This window comes from Haemaphysalis longicornis, unplaced genomic scaffold (assembly GCF_048455015.1).
Source record: "Haemaphysalis longicornis isolate Haplotype H1 unplaced genomic scaffold, Haemaphysalis longicornis Haplotype H1 scaffold_12, whole genome shotgun sequence".
Taxonomy (NCBI): domain Eukaryota; kingdom Metazoa; phylum Arthropoda; class Arachnida; order Ixodida; family Ixodidae; genus Haemaphysalis; species Haemaphysalis longicornis.
The window spans coordinates 88,363,038-88,379,383 of NW_027526225.1; the positions used below are offsets into that span (position 1 = coordinate 88,363,038).

The 16,346-nt window shown below is 45.4% G+C and overlaps 1 protein-coding gene and 9 non-coding genes across 11 annotated transcripts in view; 1 reads left to right on the forward strand and 9 right to left on the reverse strand.

Moving 5' to 3' along the window:
* Window positions 1-16,346, forward strand: part of Rhogap100f (Rho GTPase activating protein at 100F) — a 114,866-nt gene that overhangs the window by 27,929 nt on the left and 70,591 nt on the right. The gene's annotated exons all lie outside the window — the stretch shown is intronic.
* On the reverse strand, window positions 9,959-10,030 carry Trnat-ugu (transfer RNA threonine (anticodon UGU)). Its single transcript has one exon. It is a non-coding gene; the product is annotated as a tRNA-Thr (tRNA).
* Window positions 10,450-10,521, reverse strand: Trnat-ugu (transfer RNA threonine (anticodon UGU)). Its single transcript has one exon. It is a non-coding gene; the product is annotated as a tRNA-Thr (tRNA).
* Trnat-ugu (transfer RNA threonine (anticodon UGU)) lies at window positions 10,939-11,010 on the reverse strand. The gene has a single exon. It is a non-coding gene; the product is annotated as a tRNA-Thr (tRNA).
* Window positions 11,429-11,500, reverse strand: Trnat-ugu (transfer RNA threonine (anticodon UGU)). The gene has a single exon. It is a non-coding gene; the product is annotated as a tRNA-Thr (tRNA).
* On the reverse strand, window positions 11,920-11,991 carry Trnat-ugu (transfer RNA threonine (anticodon UGU)). The gene has a single exon. It is a non-coding gene; the product is annotated as a tRNA-Thr (tRNA).
* Window positions 12,409-12,480, reverse strand: Trnat-ugu (transfer RNA threonine (anticodon UGU)). The gene has a single exon. It is a non-coding gene; the product is annotated as a tRNA-Thr (tRNA).
* Trnat-ugu (transfer RNA threonine (anticodon UGU)) lies at window positions 12,899-12,970 on the reverse strand. Its single transcript has one exon. It is a non-coding gene; the product is annotated as a tRNA-Thr (tRNA).
* Window positions 13,390-13,461, reverse strand: Trnat-ugu (transfer RNA threonine (anticodon UGU)). The gene has a single exon. It is a non-coding gene; the product is annotated as a tRNA-Thr (tRNA).
* Window positions 13,879-13,950, reverse strand: Trnat-ugu (transfer RNA threonine (anticodon UGU)). Its single transcript has one exon. It is a non-coding gene; the product is annotated as a tRNA-Thr (tRNA).

Genomic DNA, 16,346 nt, shown 5'->3' on the forward strand with positions numbered 1-16,346 from the left:
TCTTCTTTTTGCGCTGTATCTCGAGCCTTTCTGTTTAAAAATTATCAAGCATGAACGAATACGGGGGTTTGCATTACAGAACACTGAAGTAAAACTGCTCGCATACGCAGATGATATAGCGGTTTTCTGTCGCGATCAAAAGAGCATAAGCGAAGCAGTTAAGGTGGTTAAGTCCTTTTGTGAAAAATCTGGGGCTGCAATTAACTGGGATAAATGTTCGGGATTTTGACACGGGAACTGGTGCTCAACCCCTGCCGTTTTTGAATGCATACAATGGACCACGGCACGAACAAAATATCTAGGGGTGCCTCTGGAGCATTATAGGGATAACCGAGAATACTGGAGTAACGAGACCAAAAAGTTGAGAGACAAAACCAGAAACTCGCAAGGGCGCAATTTTTCTATGTTTGCCCTTGCCACTATCTGCAACCTTTCTTGTTAGCCAAAGTGTGGTACGTGCTGCAAGTGTTGTGTATGTCACGTGCTAATGTCCAAAAAATCCACGGAGTATTTGCGGTCTTTATTTGGTCTTCCAGCTGGGAAAGAACCAGTCGCTCTAACAATTTTCGCCCAGTCAAAAAGGGGGGTCTTGGTCTTTGTCATTTATTTTTACGACAAGTTGTCGCAAGGTTTTGTTTTGTGCGGGATCAAAAAGACGCCTTCTTGCGCACTGTAATTCAAGTGCGGTTGAAAAATGTGCTGCCTGACTTTGTTGTGTCTTCAAGTGATATTGTGTGCAGGGGGGTGAAATGATATTTGCGAGAAGTGGCTCTGTCTGTTGAATTCTTGAAGGTACGGTTTTCTTTCGACTACCTGTGTAGTGCTTCCAGGAAGCGCCTGTCTAAGGATTTAGTGGATGTTTGTTTAACCGTGCAACTGTATAGGTCGTTATACGGTGCGGGCACAGGGCTTGATGTTTTAAGGAGGGTTAAAAGTATGCCGATGAAGCCTGCAATTAAGTCCTTTTTTTTTAAACTACACAGTGAAACCCTTCCCGTAGATACTTGGTTAGCAGAAGAGGTATTTTTATGCCGTGGACAACCGACTGCAGACTGTGCAAAAAGCCGGAAACTATTAATCACGTCTTCATCGACTGTTGGGACCCAGTGTTCCACTGGGACGTCCTCCAACGTACATTAAAGAAAGACTTACCCATAACGCCGCGTGGAATTCGGTTCCTACCCGAAAAAAATGAGGGCGGTGTGCCGTACGATTTGATCATGCTCCTCAGCCTTCATAGTATATGGAGGACGAGCATGGCGGTGAGGAATGCGGATATAAATGCCCGGCCTGTCAGGAAAAATTTCATTGAAAGCGTACAGTATATACGGGAAGTGTTTCGCGCTGAGGATGATCCCCCTGAGTGGTTGCCTGTGCTTGACGATTTAGTGTGTCTTAGAAAGTTTTAACGCCACGTAGTCAGCCAAGTAGGGTTGACAAATAATTACAATATGACATGATGTGTGATGTACTGTAGAAATGTCAAAGCAGGCAATAAAAAAAAAGGATTTGTAGCGTAGTGGGAAGAGCACCGCGTACCTCCCGTTGCGGCCAGAGAGTCGTGGGATCGAAATCGGGCGCCGCTAACTATTTCTTTTTTTTTATAGTGTAGTATCGCGCAGCTGTGGGTGTGAGCAGGAGAGTTGCGCATGCGCAATGTGAGTGCGGACGTCGACGCGGGACATGCCGAGACCATAAGATGCTCCGCATCAAAAAAAATACGCGTAACGGTTGTACAACAAGCTTTCTTTGTACAAATTGTCTCAAAATGTCTTACAAGGGCGATAGAAAATACGACCAGCTTTCAGGCCCTATGACACAGTGTACTGGGGAGCGAATACGTTCACAAGTAATTTATTTCACCAGCTTCTTCAATTTGCAAAGCGATGTGTGGTGGTTTTACTTACTGTTTATAAATTTGAAATAAATTAGAAGCATTTTAGTTGGGGTACGCGCTTCACAAATCTTGCAGTGGGCTCCATGCCATCGCCGTCAGTCTCTCTTCCCTGAAAGAAAGACACTAGCTGACGTCATTCGTCACATTCGTGACGACATTCGTGACGAATGACGTCACCCCATGACGTCATTCGTCACATGTCCAGCCACGCTATGGCGACAGGAGCTGCAGGAGGCAAAAAACAGTGACAGCATTAATATATCAGGGACGTTTTAGTCCTGTGATAGATATTGCAGAGCCAGAAAAAAAAAAACACTTGTCAAAAGCAGAAAAAGCGTCGCTTGAGGCTGCTAGAAGAAAGAAAAAAAATACAACCCCATTCAAGACATAATTATGAGTCAAGGCGCAAGTTGTTAAAGAAGGCCACCAACTGAAAAACCGTTCTTGCATTTCTACTCTTCGAAATAGTTTGAATGTGGGATCCGTCATCATTACGCCCGCCCTAAAGTTTGAGTAGTGTTGAGAAAACGTAAATCAGAGGTGCTTCTAAAAAAAAAAAACATCAAAGTACAAGCAAAAATTTTTTTCAAAACAAAAATAAAAACCATCTTACGAATGACGCCAAAAAGAATCAAAATGTACTCCTGCTGCCTCGAAAGGCTACGGTAATTCCTGGGCAATTTCAGTCGGTATATATATTTTCTTGCTTTTATTTTAGTCGTTAGTAACGGGCGACAGCAGTGGTACCCCCCACGCTCTCTATTTCCCGTACGTTCGTCTCTTTTCTTGGATGATCCTCAAGTAAACCCACGTGCAGTACCGCATTTGCACGATTATAACGCACACCTTTTTTCGCTAAAAGTAGCCTCAAAATTTGCGTGCGCGTTGCAATGAGGCCCAAAACCAAAACCGGCTTTCAATGTTCCCCGCTCCAGTTTCTATCGAGCAGGACCTGAATAACGAAGTTTGTGAAGCGCAAGCGATCTTGGCAGTCCCAGTCGCGCGTGTCAAATAAAATGTCTTCTGCCAGGTACAGTCGTGGAAACCTGAAATGCGAGCACGAACATGTTCACAAGAACATGCAAAATTGTAAAATCGCGCTGTTTGTGTGTTCTGGTTCGCCCAAGGATGCGGGTTACATTCCCGGCACGGCAGCCACATTTCTGATGGAGGTGAAAAGCGAAATCGCCCGTGTGTCGAGATTTGGGCGCACGCTAAAGATCCCCAGGTGGTCCGGAGCCCTCCACCACGGCACGCCTCATCGCATGTGCTGCAACGGAGCATTAAACCCCACAATCAATCAATCAATCAATCAATCAATCAATCAATCAATCAATCAATCAATCAATCAATCAATCAATCAATCAATCAATCAATCAATCAATCAATCAATCAATCAATCAATCAATCAATCAATCAATCAATCAATCAATCAATCAATCAATCAATCAATCAATCAATCAATCAATCAATCAATCAATCAATCAATCAATCAATCAATCAATCAATCAATCAATCAATCAATCAATCAATCAATGTGTGTTCTGTTTCATATTTTTGTAATCGCATTTCATTAGTCCATGAATAAACGTATTGTCATGTCTTTTACGTCTACGCGGTAGAATCGGCGTTCAATTTTTAGTTATTAGAATTTTCCTAAGTAGCCTTACCTGCGCGTTACTATCGGGGGCGACGAACTGAAACACCAGACTGTAGACTGAAAGCCTCCAGTGGCAATCACTGACCTTTAACGATTAGTGCTCCAGCGCTGGGCATACCTGTCTGCTCCAACTTTTCTTCATCTCTCCTTTCTTTTTTGCCTATTCTCCCTTTCCAACGTGCAGGATAGCAAACTAGGCCAGGTTAATTTTCCTGCCTTCCTTCTACATCCTGCCTTCCTACTATCGGGGGCGAGTTATAATCGTGAAAATGCGGTAATCTCGCTTCTTCCGTTCTTCTGGCTCGCTCTCGCTTGCGAGAGCGGCGAATTCCCCTACCGGCTGCCGTCCATCCGTGGTGCGTCCGCGTGCGGCCGACGCTTCGTGCGCTGGCGCGCCGGGAGCTGCGTATACGCTCGGAACGGCATTGGAAATCGATGGCACATCTGCCGTCATCGGACGCACTCGAAGATTTAGACGGAGGCGAAGAAGGGAACTTACGATGAACCGGAATATCGCGGGTGAAAGGAAGGATCGGCGGGGCGCCTATTGTAGCTGGCGCCCTCTTCCGCGAGCGGGCACGTTGAAGACTAGTGGTGGTGGTAAGAAGGGTTCGAGGTTCAGGTAGGGGGAGTATGCGATTAGGAAAGGGGGATGAAGGTAGAAAGAAGGAAGGACGAGTTCCCTCGGAGAGAGTTCTTCGTGAGCGCTGTGGAGGGGTCTTTTTTCAGCCATGGTTCAGTGCTGGAAGTCGTAGTTGGAAGTGCTTGTGTTAGGCCGCTTTAATTGAACGAATGGCTATCTTATGCGGTTTGTCCTGATACAGTTGGCGGGGCCAGTTTGCATCGTAACGTTAGAGGGTCGGGTGAATTTTTGTTAGAAGGCGAAAGAACTAAAAAAAAGCTTTATCATCTCTTCCGAAAGAAATTTGAGAAAAGCGCGAAAGCCTTTTCACATCGAAACTGCATCAGAAGTGCTTCAAAACCTTCGCTCTAAAAGTGCGTCCCAACTTCTCTGAAAGTGCGTCCATTCAATCTTCAAACCGTCAAAGACCAAATCGCCAACGAAGAACGAACCGATCCGTTGGTTTTTCGCGCACTAAGTAAACGCATCTACCAATGGTATAAATGTATACCGATACGTGGCTTACGAGATAAAGGCCTATACCATTGTACTCCTCCTTCATGATCTATGCGTGTATTGCTTATCCAGAACCGTTTCCTTTTCGCGATTTTTCCGTACCCGTTTTTACGCAATGGAAGCGCGGTTTCACTCACGCGTCGTGTGTCCAGAGTTCTTATCAGAGCTTTTCCGTTGATCAACCGGTGTATGGGGGAATGCATTAGTTTTGTGACAGGACGCCATCGGTCCCACTAAAAAAGCTATCGCTCTAAAATGGGGTTGAGGTGGTTGGCAGACAAGCCACGTCAGGTGATCATACTGGAAGAGACATTAATGGTCCAAACTGCGCGGGAGAGTCACCACAAATTACGTTGCGCGGTATTTGCACATTTAGGAGAACTTGGGGAGGGCTGCCGTTATCTTTAATGAGATGATGACGACGGAATCGTTGTTTGATTCATGTGAGGATTGGCCACGTCAGAATGAGAGTTACGCCAAAAGTTATGCATCCGACGGGCGAGGTTCAGTTTGTCCGAAAATGAGCAAAATAGCCACGTTTTGTTCTGCGGTGGCTGAGGGGATAAAGGAACGCTGTGTTAACGTGCTCGATGTCGTGGGTTCGATTCCTTTCTCCAGGTGCCATATTTCTGATGCGGAATAAACGACGAAACGCCCAATTCACCAGACTTTGCAGCCAGTTATAATCATCATCTTAACACTCATCACCCTCAACCGTTATCAGCATCACTGACTGTACTGGCTCACAAGTCACGGCTACTGAAGCGGCAAAAAGCTTTTCGGCTTGCTGTGGTTGCGTTGCACAATGTTTACAAAACTTTCTATGCAATAAAAGCTTGAGATTTTTTGGCCTTGGTGATGCAAACCTACGTTTCAGCACTGCTGTTTGCATTCCCTTGAACCGACATATAGGTGAATATTTTCTGCCTGCATGTGTTTATCTTTTACTTTCCATTTTCGTGCATTGTTATCACTCAGTAAATACATCGGGGGCCCAATTACATCCAATGTTGCGTGACATAGAGACATAAGTCAAGTAACCGTAGAGGCTGTATACATCGCATTTGTTTTTAAGAAGTCCTAGTTAATTGAAGGCGGCGCAGATAATACTTTAAGTGATTCATCATAGGATAAATGAGGCTTAAAAACGGCGATGGTATCAATTTTTGGACTTGGTTTTAAGGGGCTCAAGGAGTTGAGAAAGTGAGCGTCGTCTCCGATTTAGGAAGATCATTATATCAAGTTTGTTTTAGAAACACCAAAAAGCTGTATTCATTCATCGATATAAGTAGTGATGTTATGCTCTCTCTCTCAGCATATATACAGGGCCTGGTACCTTTTTTGCATTAGCATTGCGGCGCAGAAATAGGAAACAAGACACTACACCTAACTAGCTTAACACTTTTCGTTTTCAGAACCAGCTTAGTGTGGTTCCTCGCCATCCTGCGATCACTATTATTGACCCACCTAAATATTTTGATCAATATTTAGATTTGATGCTGTTTCTTTTGGCGCTATTTGGTCCGGTTGTCCTTGCGCCATAAAAATCCCACCATCATCATCGATTTGCCGTTGAAGTGAAGTCGGTTTCATTTTTTGTTTCACCGTTTGGTTTTCTCATGCCCGTTTTCATTTTTTTTTCTGTTTGCGGGAGGACGTATTAGTTATCCTGGTTATAATTTCTTTCTGAAAAGCCAAACAGTGTACAACCTCGGCTGTTCCTAGTGCCTACTCTAAAATTTCTAACCCCACCTCCTTTCCCCTGTTCTTGTTTTAAGTCTTCCATTACGACTGCGTATTATGTTGCTACCTACGCACTGATCAGTATGAGGTGCCATTCGGTTGAGCGGCAATCGGGTGTAACCATAGCCGCGAATTCGTGGAGCTTCTAGATCCGACATCCAGATAGCGCAGCATGTTTCGAAGGCTGCACACTCCGCTGTTCGTTTTTTTTTTTTTTTTTTTGCGTTCCCCCTGCAGGCATTGCGGAGCGCAAAATTTCATGCAAGGCTCATAAAAGCAGAGTGCAGGTTGGATCGATGACAGGCCTCGCGTTTCCTGCAACGAAGACCGTCGGAATACCATCGATAATTTCCTCGGATGCCACTGGGTCTCGACGGAAAGGCCATTAACGAATCGCTCGACTATTTTCACCTTTCCAGTCCCAAAATCGAAACCTCTTTCAGCGAACACCCGTACGTAATAAGCCCCCCAGATTGACGCGGTAATCTTAGCATTCACGCCATTCTTCACCGATCGGTTGATTCTCGCCACTGTAGCTGAAAAACCTCGGGATCCACTCCAAGTAAAAGAAGCCCTGGAGCAGTTTAGAGTTGACACTGTGTATGCCTAAATTGCATTAATTCCCGGAGTGATCGCGAAAACTGTATTGGAACTCCCGCGTTCTCAAAAAAACAAACAAACAAACTACACCCACAAAAGGAGTTAGAGGTATTCAAGCTAGACTAGCAGGGGAGCGGTCAAGTAGAGGGATTCAGCAGGCTTCGTTGTCTCAGTGGCGTTCGATTGTAAAAAACCACCGAGGCGGTGCAAGAGGAATTACGCGCGCTCCACCGTACGACTCCGCGCAGCAGTGCCCCCTCTCCCGTTAACCCTTTCTTCCTGCGATGCATGCGTCCACGCAGGGCGCGCTCGTAAACGCGGAGGGTTGCGAGGAAGGGCTCCCGTTTCAGCAGTATGCGTGTGTGTGTCCGCGTGCGTGCGTGCGAGAGTACGCGCGCTGTACACCTGAGAAAGCTGCCGGGCGCGTGGAATCGAAAGCCCCAATCTATTATGCATCGCTTACGCACGCTCCATCGCTGTCTCCACATCCACCACTGCCGCCGGCTACGATTTCGCCCGGAAACACTCTCCTCTCTCTGCAACCCCGTTTTTTTTATCTATCTCTCTATCTGTCTCTTTCTCTCTCTTTCCATCTCGCAGTAGTAGTGTTCCATTTCTCTTTTTATCTGCCCTCGACAAAGAAAGACAGGAGAGACGGAGCTACGTGCGGATCGAGGTGGCAGTAGCGTGTCGAGCGAGAGGCAACGCACTCAGCTCACCGCCGCCGCAGGTTCTGGCTAACGCGCTCAACTAGGTCGCGGGTTCGATTCCCCGTAGCGGAAGACTTATTTATGGTACTGTACGGACGTAACACTGAAGCGCTTCCACCTTATAAGCTGACGAGTCACACGGAGACGAGCATAATGTTCGTACAAAGCTACCTTGTTTGAAGCTTTTGTAAAGCGGGCTCACCCTCATTAACACTATGTGTGCGGCAAAGCTAGCTTTAGAAGCACAGTTGGTGTGACGCGAGAGACACGACGGTGGTATTCCACAGGTGTAAGATTGATTGATTGATTGATTGATTGATTGATTGATTGATTGATTGATTGATTGATTGATTGATTGATTGTAGGGTTTAACGCGCCGACGCAAAGCAGGTGATGAGGCACGCAGTAGTGGAGGGCTCCGCAATAATTTTGACTACCTGGGGATATTTAACGTGTGCCGAAATCTTGTACACACGGGCGTTTTTGCTTTTCGCCTCCATCAGAAAAGTGGCCGCCGAGGTGTAAGACTGACTACCTGCGAACACATATTGCGAAGTGACTGCTTGCGCCACATCATGGTTTCTCTAGGTAATTATCACACGTTAAGGTGTAGGTCAACGAAACACTTATTTTAACTTATTTCAAAGTGTTTGGCTACACCCCAACTAATAGCGTTGTTGCGACAATGCGTTAGTTTTGCAACACAATCTTGTAGCAACACACCCGTATCCGCCGCGGTGGATCAGTGGATAAGGCACTGTGCTGCTGATCATGAGGTTGTGGGTTCGATACCGTTTCTCCGACGGAGAAAAAAAAATGAGAACGACTATGTCTGTCGAAATTTCAGCGCAGGTGAGAGATCTTCAAATGGTATGAATTAATCAGCAGCTCGCAATCCCATACCACAGGCAGATTTTCGGCACGCAAGACCCCCCAAAATAATAAAAAAAAACGTTTTAGCCCAATGGCGAGGTAACGTTGCTGTAGAGGCCCTTAAGCTGAGCCTACGACACCCGTTAGCTTGGCGGTACACGTGGCTTGGCCTTTTATCGATCGGTTGCTTCTTGCAGCGGCTGATTGGCCTGTCGGCTGAGGATTTGATGGACGATCTGGTAGTCGTGATTATTTCAACCTTTGGCTTTACGGTTACTATTGGACCCGCATGTTTTATTGATCGACTAATCGCTTGACGGCTGTATCGACATGTTGATTGTACTGACATATTTATGCACCTAGAAATTTGCATTGGGGTCAGTTCTGTTTTTATTCTTATATACAACGTAACGTAGTTCTATTCACAGTTGTTCTTGTCATGGTAGCACGTGTGTCGTATCCTATATTCACTCCTGTGCAGTTTAGTTTCCCTTGCACGGGTGTTTTACCCATCTATTTTACAGTTTGGTATTTGTGAGAACTTTGACCGAATCGAAATCACTCATCAAGCACTTTTCTCTTGTATTGTTGAGGTCTGTCCAGAACGAGTATTGACGAACGTCGTCCCGTTCGTTCGTTAGCTTTTAAAAGCCTGTGATCGAAATTTGTCGGGTCACGTAAAACATGAGCGGCGATTTTGAGTTTCCCCATTGTCAACGAGCGCTTGTAGATTGCAGGGTAGGTACTCGGAAATTTCTTTCCACAAACTTGGTGCGTGATATGTGAATCGGGAGCAGAGAATTAGCAGGTGCGGTGCATTTTCAGTGCCGTTCTTTATTGATCCAAGGATTGAAAGCTTTGTATGAGCTGAAGAGTCAACCGCCATCATGACTTCATTAGATAAAATATATATATATACATATAAGGCATTCGAGATCTAATCGAAACGTGTGGGTTCGGTCCCCACTCTGGGCGCGTGTTTTTCTTTCTTTCTTTCTTCCGTATATTTAAAAAAATGTTAACTTCATTAACCGTAGTAAAAAAAACAGCCTAACCACACCCATATGCCTCCTTTGGTGTTGTAGACTGCCGACCTATCTTTCTGTATATATATATATATATATATATATATATATATATATATATATATATATATATATATAGTAAGGAAAATGAGGGGCTCGTTGAGGAAATACAGCAAGATAGGTCGGCAGTCTACAATGCCAAAGGAGGCATGGGGGTGTGGTTAGGCTCTTTTCTTTGTCACTACGGTTCATTAAGTAAACATTTTTATTATTATTTTTTTTAAATATACAGAAGAAAGAAAGAAAAACACGCGCCCAGAGTGGGGACCGAACCCACGCCTTTCGATTACATGTCGAATGCCTTACCAATTCGGCTATCTGGGCGACTGTGTTCTCCTTCACTTTCTGGGCTATTTATATTTACTAGAAGTGTATCTGACGCTTGAGGGTGGTAGCCAGCGCCACTCTGACTACACGGGGAGAAGGGGACCTTCTTTTCCACCCCCGGGGCGTGACTGGAACGTCTACACCCTGTCATGAGCGGGTTACTGGCGGGAAGCCCTCTTATGCTACCTAGGCATCAAGGCTGCCAGAACCGAGACCCTCGCTATGCTTTCGCAGAATAATATAGTAAGGAAAATGAGGGGCTCGTTGAGGAAATACAGAAAGATAGGTCGGCAGTCTACAATGCCAAAGGAGGCATGGGGGTGTGGTTAGGCTCTTTTCTTTGTCACTACGGGTAATTAAGTAAACATTTTTATTATTATTTTTTTAAATATACAGAAGAAAAAAAGAAAAACACGCGCCCAGAGTGGGGACCGAACCCACGCCTTTCGATTACATGTCGAATGCCTTACCAATTCGGCTATCTGGGCGACTGTGTTCTCCTTCACTTTCTGGGCTATTTATATTTACTAGAAGTGTATCTGACGCTTGAGGGTGGTAGCCAGCGCCACTCTGACTACACAGGGAGAAGGGGACCTTCTTTTCCACCCCCGGGGCGTGACTGGAACGTCTACAGCCTGTCATGAGCGGGTTACTGGCGGGAAGCCCTCTTATGCTACCTAGGCATCAAGGCTGCCAGAACCGAGACCCTCGCTATGCTTTCGCAGAATAATATAGTAAGGAAAATGAGGGGCTTGTTGAGGAAATACAGAAAGATAGGTCGGCAGTCTACAATGCCAAAGGAGGCATGGGGGTGTGGTTAGGCTCTTTTCTTTGTCACTACGGTTAATTAGTAAACATTATTATTATTATTTTTTAAATATACAGAAGAAAGAAAGAAAAACACGCGCCCAGAGTGGGGACCGAACCCACGCCTTTCGATTACATGTCGAATGCCTTACCAATTCGGCTATCTGGGCGACTGTGTTCTCCTTCACTTTCTGGGCTATTTATATTTACTAGAAGTGTATCTGACGCTTGAGGGTGGTAGCCAGCGCCACTCTGACTACACGGGGAGAAGGGGACCTTCTTTTCCACCCCCGGGGCGTGACTGGAACGTCTACACCCTGTCATGAGCGGGTTACTGGCGGGAAGCCCTCTTATGCTACCTAGGCATCAAGGCTGCCAGAACCGAGACCCTCGCTATGCTTTCGCAGAATAATATAGTAAGGAAAATGAGGGGCTCGTTGAGGAAATACAGAAAGATAGGTCGGCAGTCTACAATGCCAAAGGAGGCATGGGGGTGTGGTTAGGCTCTTTTCTTTGTCACTACGGTTAATTAAGTAAACATTATTATTATTATTTTTTAAATATACAGAAGAAAGAAAGAAAAACACGCGCCCAGAGTGGGGACCGAACCCACGCCTTTCGATTACATGTCGAATGCCTTACCAATTCGGCTATCTGGGCGACTGTGTTCTCCTTCACTTTCTGGGCTATTTATATTTACTAGAAGTGTATCTGACGCTTGAGGGTGGTAGCCAGCGCCACTCTGACTACACGGGGAGAAGGGGACCTTCTTTTCCACCCCCGGGGCGTGACTGGAACGTCTACACCCTGTCATGAGCGGGTTACTGGCGGGAAGCCCTCTTATGCTACCTAGGCATCAAGGCTGCCAGAACCGAGACCCTCGCTATGCTTTCGCAGAATAATATAGTAAGGAAAATGAGGGGCTCGTTGAGGAAATACAGAAAGATAGGTCGGCAGTCTACAATGCCAAAGGAGGCATGGGGGTGTGGTTAGGCTCTTTTCTTTGTCACTACGGGTAATTAAGTAAACATTTTTATTATTATTTTTTTAAATATACAGAAGAAAAAAAGAAAAACACGCGCCCAGAGTGGGGACCGAACCCACGCCTTTCGATTACATGTCGAATGCCTTACCAATTCGGCTATCTGGGCGACTGTGTTCTCCTTCACTTTCTGGGCTATTTATATTTACTAGAAGTGTATCTGACGCTTGAGGGTGGTAGCCAGCGCCACTCTGACTACACGGGGAGAAGGGGACCTTCTTTTCCACCCCCTGGGCGTGACTGGAACGTCTACAGCCTGTCATGAGCGGGTTACTGGCGGGAAGCCCTCTTATGCTACCTAGGCATCAAGGCTGCCAGAACCGAGACCCTCGCTATGCTTTCGCAGAATAATATAGTAAGGAAAATGAGGGGCTCGTTGAGGAAATACAGAAAGATAGGTCGGCAGTCTACAATGCCAAAGGAGGCATGGGGGTGTGGTTAGGCTCTTTTCTTTGTCACTACGGTTAATTAGTAAACATTATTATTATTATTTTTTAAATATACAGAAGAAAGAAAGAAAAACACGCGCCCAGAGTGGGGACCGAACCCACGCCTTTCGATTACATGTCGAATGCCTTACCAATTCGGCTATCTGGGCGACTGTGTTCTCCTTCACTTTCTGGGCTATTTATATTTACTAGAAGTGTATCTGACGCTTGAGGGTGGTAGCCAGCGCCACTCTGACTACACGGGGAGAAGGGGACCTTCTTTTCCACCCCCGGGGCGTGACTGGAACGTCTACACCCTGTCATGAGCGGGTTACTGGCGGGAAGCCCTCTTATGCTACCTAGGCATCAAGGCTGCCAGAACCGAGACCCTCGCTATGCTTTCGCAGAATAATATAGTAAGGAAAATGAGGGGCTCGTTGAGGAAATACAGAAAGATAGGTCGGCAGTCTACAATGCCAAAGGAGGCATGGGGGTGTGGTTAGGCTCTTTTCTTTGTCACTACGGTTAATTAAGTAAACATTATTATTATTATTTTTTAAATATACAGAAGAAAGAAAGAAAAACACGCGCCCAGAGTGGGGACCGAACCCACGCCTTTCGATTACATGTCGAATGCCTTACCAATTCGGCTATCTGGGCGACTGTGTTCTCCTTCACTTTCTGGGCTATTTATATTTACTAGAAGTGTATCTGACGCTTGAGGGTGGTAGCCAGCGCCACTCTGACTACACGGGGAGAAGGGGACCTTCTTTTCCACCCCCGGGGCGTGACTGGAACGTCTACACCCTGTCATGAGCGGGTTACTGGCGGGAAGCCCTCTTATGCTACCTAGGCATCAAGGCTGCCAGAACCGAGACCCTCGCTATGCTTTCGCAGAATAATATAGTAAGGAAAATGAGGGGCTCGTTGAGGAAATACAGAAAGATAGGTCGGCAGTCTACAATGCCAAAGGAGGCATGGGGGTGTGGTTAGGCTCTTTTCTTTGTCACTACGGGTAATTAAGTAAACATTTTTATTATTATTTTTTTAAATATACAGAAGAAAAAAAGAAAAACACGCGCCCAGAGTGGGGACCGAACCCACGCCTTTCGATTACATGTCGAATGCCTTACCAATTCGGCTATCTGGGCGACTGTGTTCTCCTTCACTTTCTGGGCTATTTATATTTACTAGAAGTGTATCTGACGCTTGAGGGTGGTAGCCAGCGCCACTCTGACTACACGGGGAGAAGGGGACCTTCTTTTCCACCCCCTGGGCGTGACTGGAACGTCTACAGCCTGTCATGAGCGGGTTACTGGCGGGAAGCCCTCTTATGCTACCTAGGCATCAAGGCTGCCAGAACCGAGACCCTCGCTATGCTTTCGCAGAATAATATAGTAAGGAAAATGAGGGGCTCGTTGAGGAAATACAGAAAGATAGGTCGGCAGTCTACAATGCCAAAGGAGGCATGGGGGTGTGGTTAGGCTCTTTTCTTTGTCACTACGGTTAATTAAGTAAACATTTTTATTATTTTTTTTAAATATACAGAAGAAAGAAAGAAAAACACGCGCCCAGAGTGGGGACCGAACCCACGCCTTTCGATTACATGTCGAATGCCTTACCAATTCGGCTATCTGGGCGACTGTGTTCTCCTTCACTTTCTGGGCTATTTATATTTACTAGAAGTGTATCTGACGCTTGAGGGTGGTAGCCAGCGCCACTCTGACTACACGGGGAGAAGGGGACCTTCTTTTCCACCCCCGGGGCGTGACTGGAACGTCTACAGCCTGTCATGAGCGGGTTACTGGCGGGAAGCCCTCTTATGCTACCTAGGCATCAAGGCTGCCAGAACCGAGACCCTCGCTATGCTTTCGCAGAATAATATAGTAAGGAAAATGAGGGGCTCGTTGAGGAAATACAGAAAGATAGGTCGGCAGTCTACAATGCCAAAGGAGGCATGGGGGTGTGGTTAGGCTCTTTTCTTTGTCACTACGGTTGGTAAGGCATTCGACATGTAAGGCATTCGACATGTAATCGAAAGGCGTGGGTTCGGTCCCCACTCTGGGCGCGTGTTTTTCTTTCTTTCTTCTGTATATTTAAAATAATAATAATAATAATGTTTACTTAATTAACCGTAGTGACAAAGAAAAGAGCCTAACCACACCCCCATGCCTCCTTTGGCATTGTAGACTGCCGACCTATCTTTCTGTATTTCCTCAACGAGCCCCTCATTTTCCTTACTAGGGGCATTTTTTTTACCTGAACTGGTGCAGATTAGTGCAGTGTCGTGCAGAACAGTGCAGAGGGTTACTGAGAATATCAATTAGTAAAAAAAATGAACATATGCTGCACTCCTTGCACCAGTGCTGCCAGTTCAGGTAAAAAAAATGCCTCTACTATATTATTCTGCGAAAGCATAGCGAGGGTCTCGGTTCTGGCAGCCTTGATGCCTAGGTAGCATAAGAGGGCTTCCCGCCAGTAACCCGCTCATGACAGGCTGTAGACGTTCGAGTCACGCCCCGGGGGTGGAAAAGAAGGTCCTCTTCTCCCCGTGTAGTCAGAGTGGCGCTGGCTACCACCCTCAAGCGTCAGATACACTTCTAGTAAATATAAATAGCCCAGAAAGTGAAGGAGAACACAGTCGCCCAGATAGCCGAATTGGTAAGGCATTCGACATGTAATCGAAAGGCGTGGGTTCGGTCCCCACTCTGGGCGCGTGTTTTTTTTTCTTTCTTCTGTATATTTAAAAAAATAATAATAATGTTTACTTAATTAACCGTAGTGACAAAGAAAAGAGCCTAACCACACCCCCATGCCTCCTTTGGCATTGTAGACTGCAGTCCTATCTTTTTGTATTTCCTCAACGAGCCCCTCATTTTCCTTACTATATTATTCTGCGAAAGCGTAGCGAGGGTCTCGGTTCTGGCAGCCTTGATGCCTAGGTAGCATAAGAGGGCTTCCCGCCAGTAACCCGCTCATGACAGGCTATAGACGTTCGAGTCACGCACCGGGGGTGGAAAAGAAGGTCCCCCTCTCCCCGTGTAGTCAGAGTGGCGCTGGCTACCACCCTCAAGCGTCAGAAACACTTCTAGTAAATATAAATAGCCCAGAAAGTGAAGGTGAACACAGTCGCCCAGATAGCCGAATTGGTAAGGCATTTGACATGTAATCGAAAGGCGTGGGTTCGGTCCCCACTCTGGGCGCGTGTTTTTCTTTCTTTCTTCTGTATATTTAAAAAAAATAATAACAATGTTTACTTAATTAACCGTAGTGACAAAGAAAAGAGCCTAATCACACCCCCATGCCTCCTTTGGCATTGTAGACTGCCGACCTACCTTTCTGTATATATATATATATATATATATATATATATATATATATATATATATATATATATATATATAGTATACTTATACTATTTCTGCGCGCTTTGTGAGTTTATCTTTCTCTAGACTTATATATATATATATATATATATATATATATATATATATATATATATATATATATATATATATATTGCTTATATACATTGGGCGATGTATAAGCAATATATAAGGCATGGCGGCAAAACGTTCCCCTTTGATTCCTCAACAGAGCAAGACGAGACCAGAGAACTAGAGAGTTCGTGGCTGTTGTTTTTTTATTGTTTGTCTGTCTGTATTCTCATTTTGCACAAAAAACATGACGCTGGCGACGAAAGGTAAAAGCTGTCACCATCGACAGCTTGACAGAGCTGCAACCTCCTAAACATTGAAGCGCATAACAGCAACATCAAATGCAACCCGAATCTTGAAAGATAAAGCGGCAACAGCAAAAACAGAACAAAGTAAGTTTCTGCTGTACAATGTATACGCGAAATCAGGAATATGTACATACATACGCCAGCACAAACTATAATACATGAAAGGACAAGGCTATAGAGTGAAAAAAAAAGTTTAAAAATAGGTAAGAAAAAGAAAACAGAATATTGGTAGCGATACTTATACCATGCAGTTTGTAGACCAAAGGAAAGTCTTCTTTTGTTTACATTGTA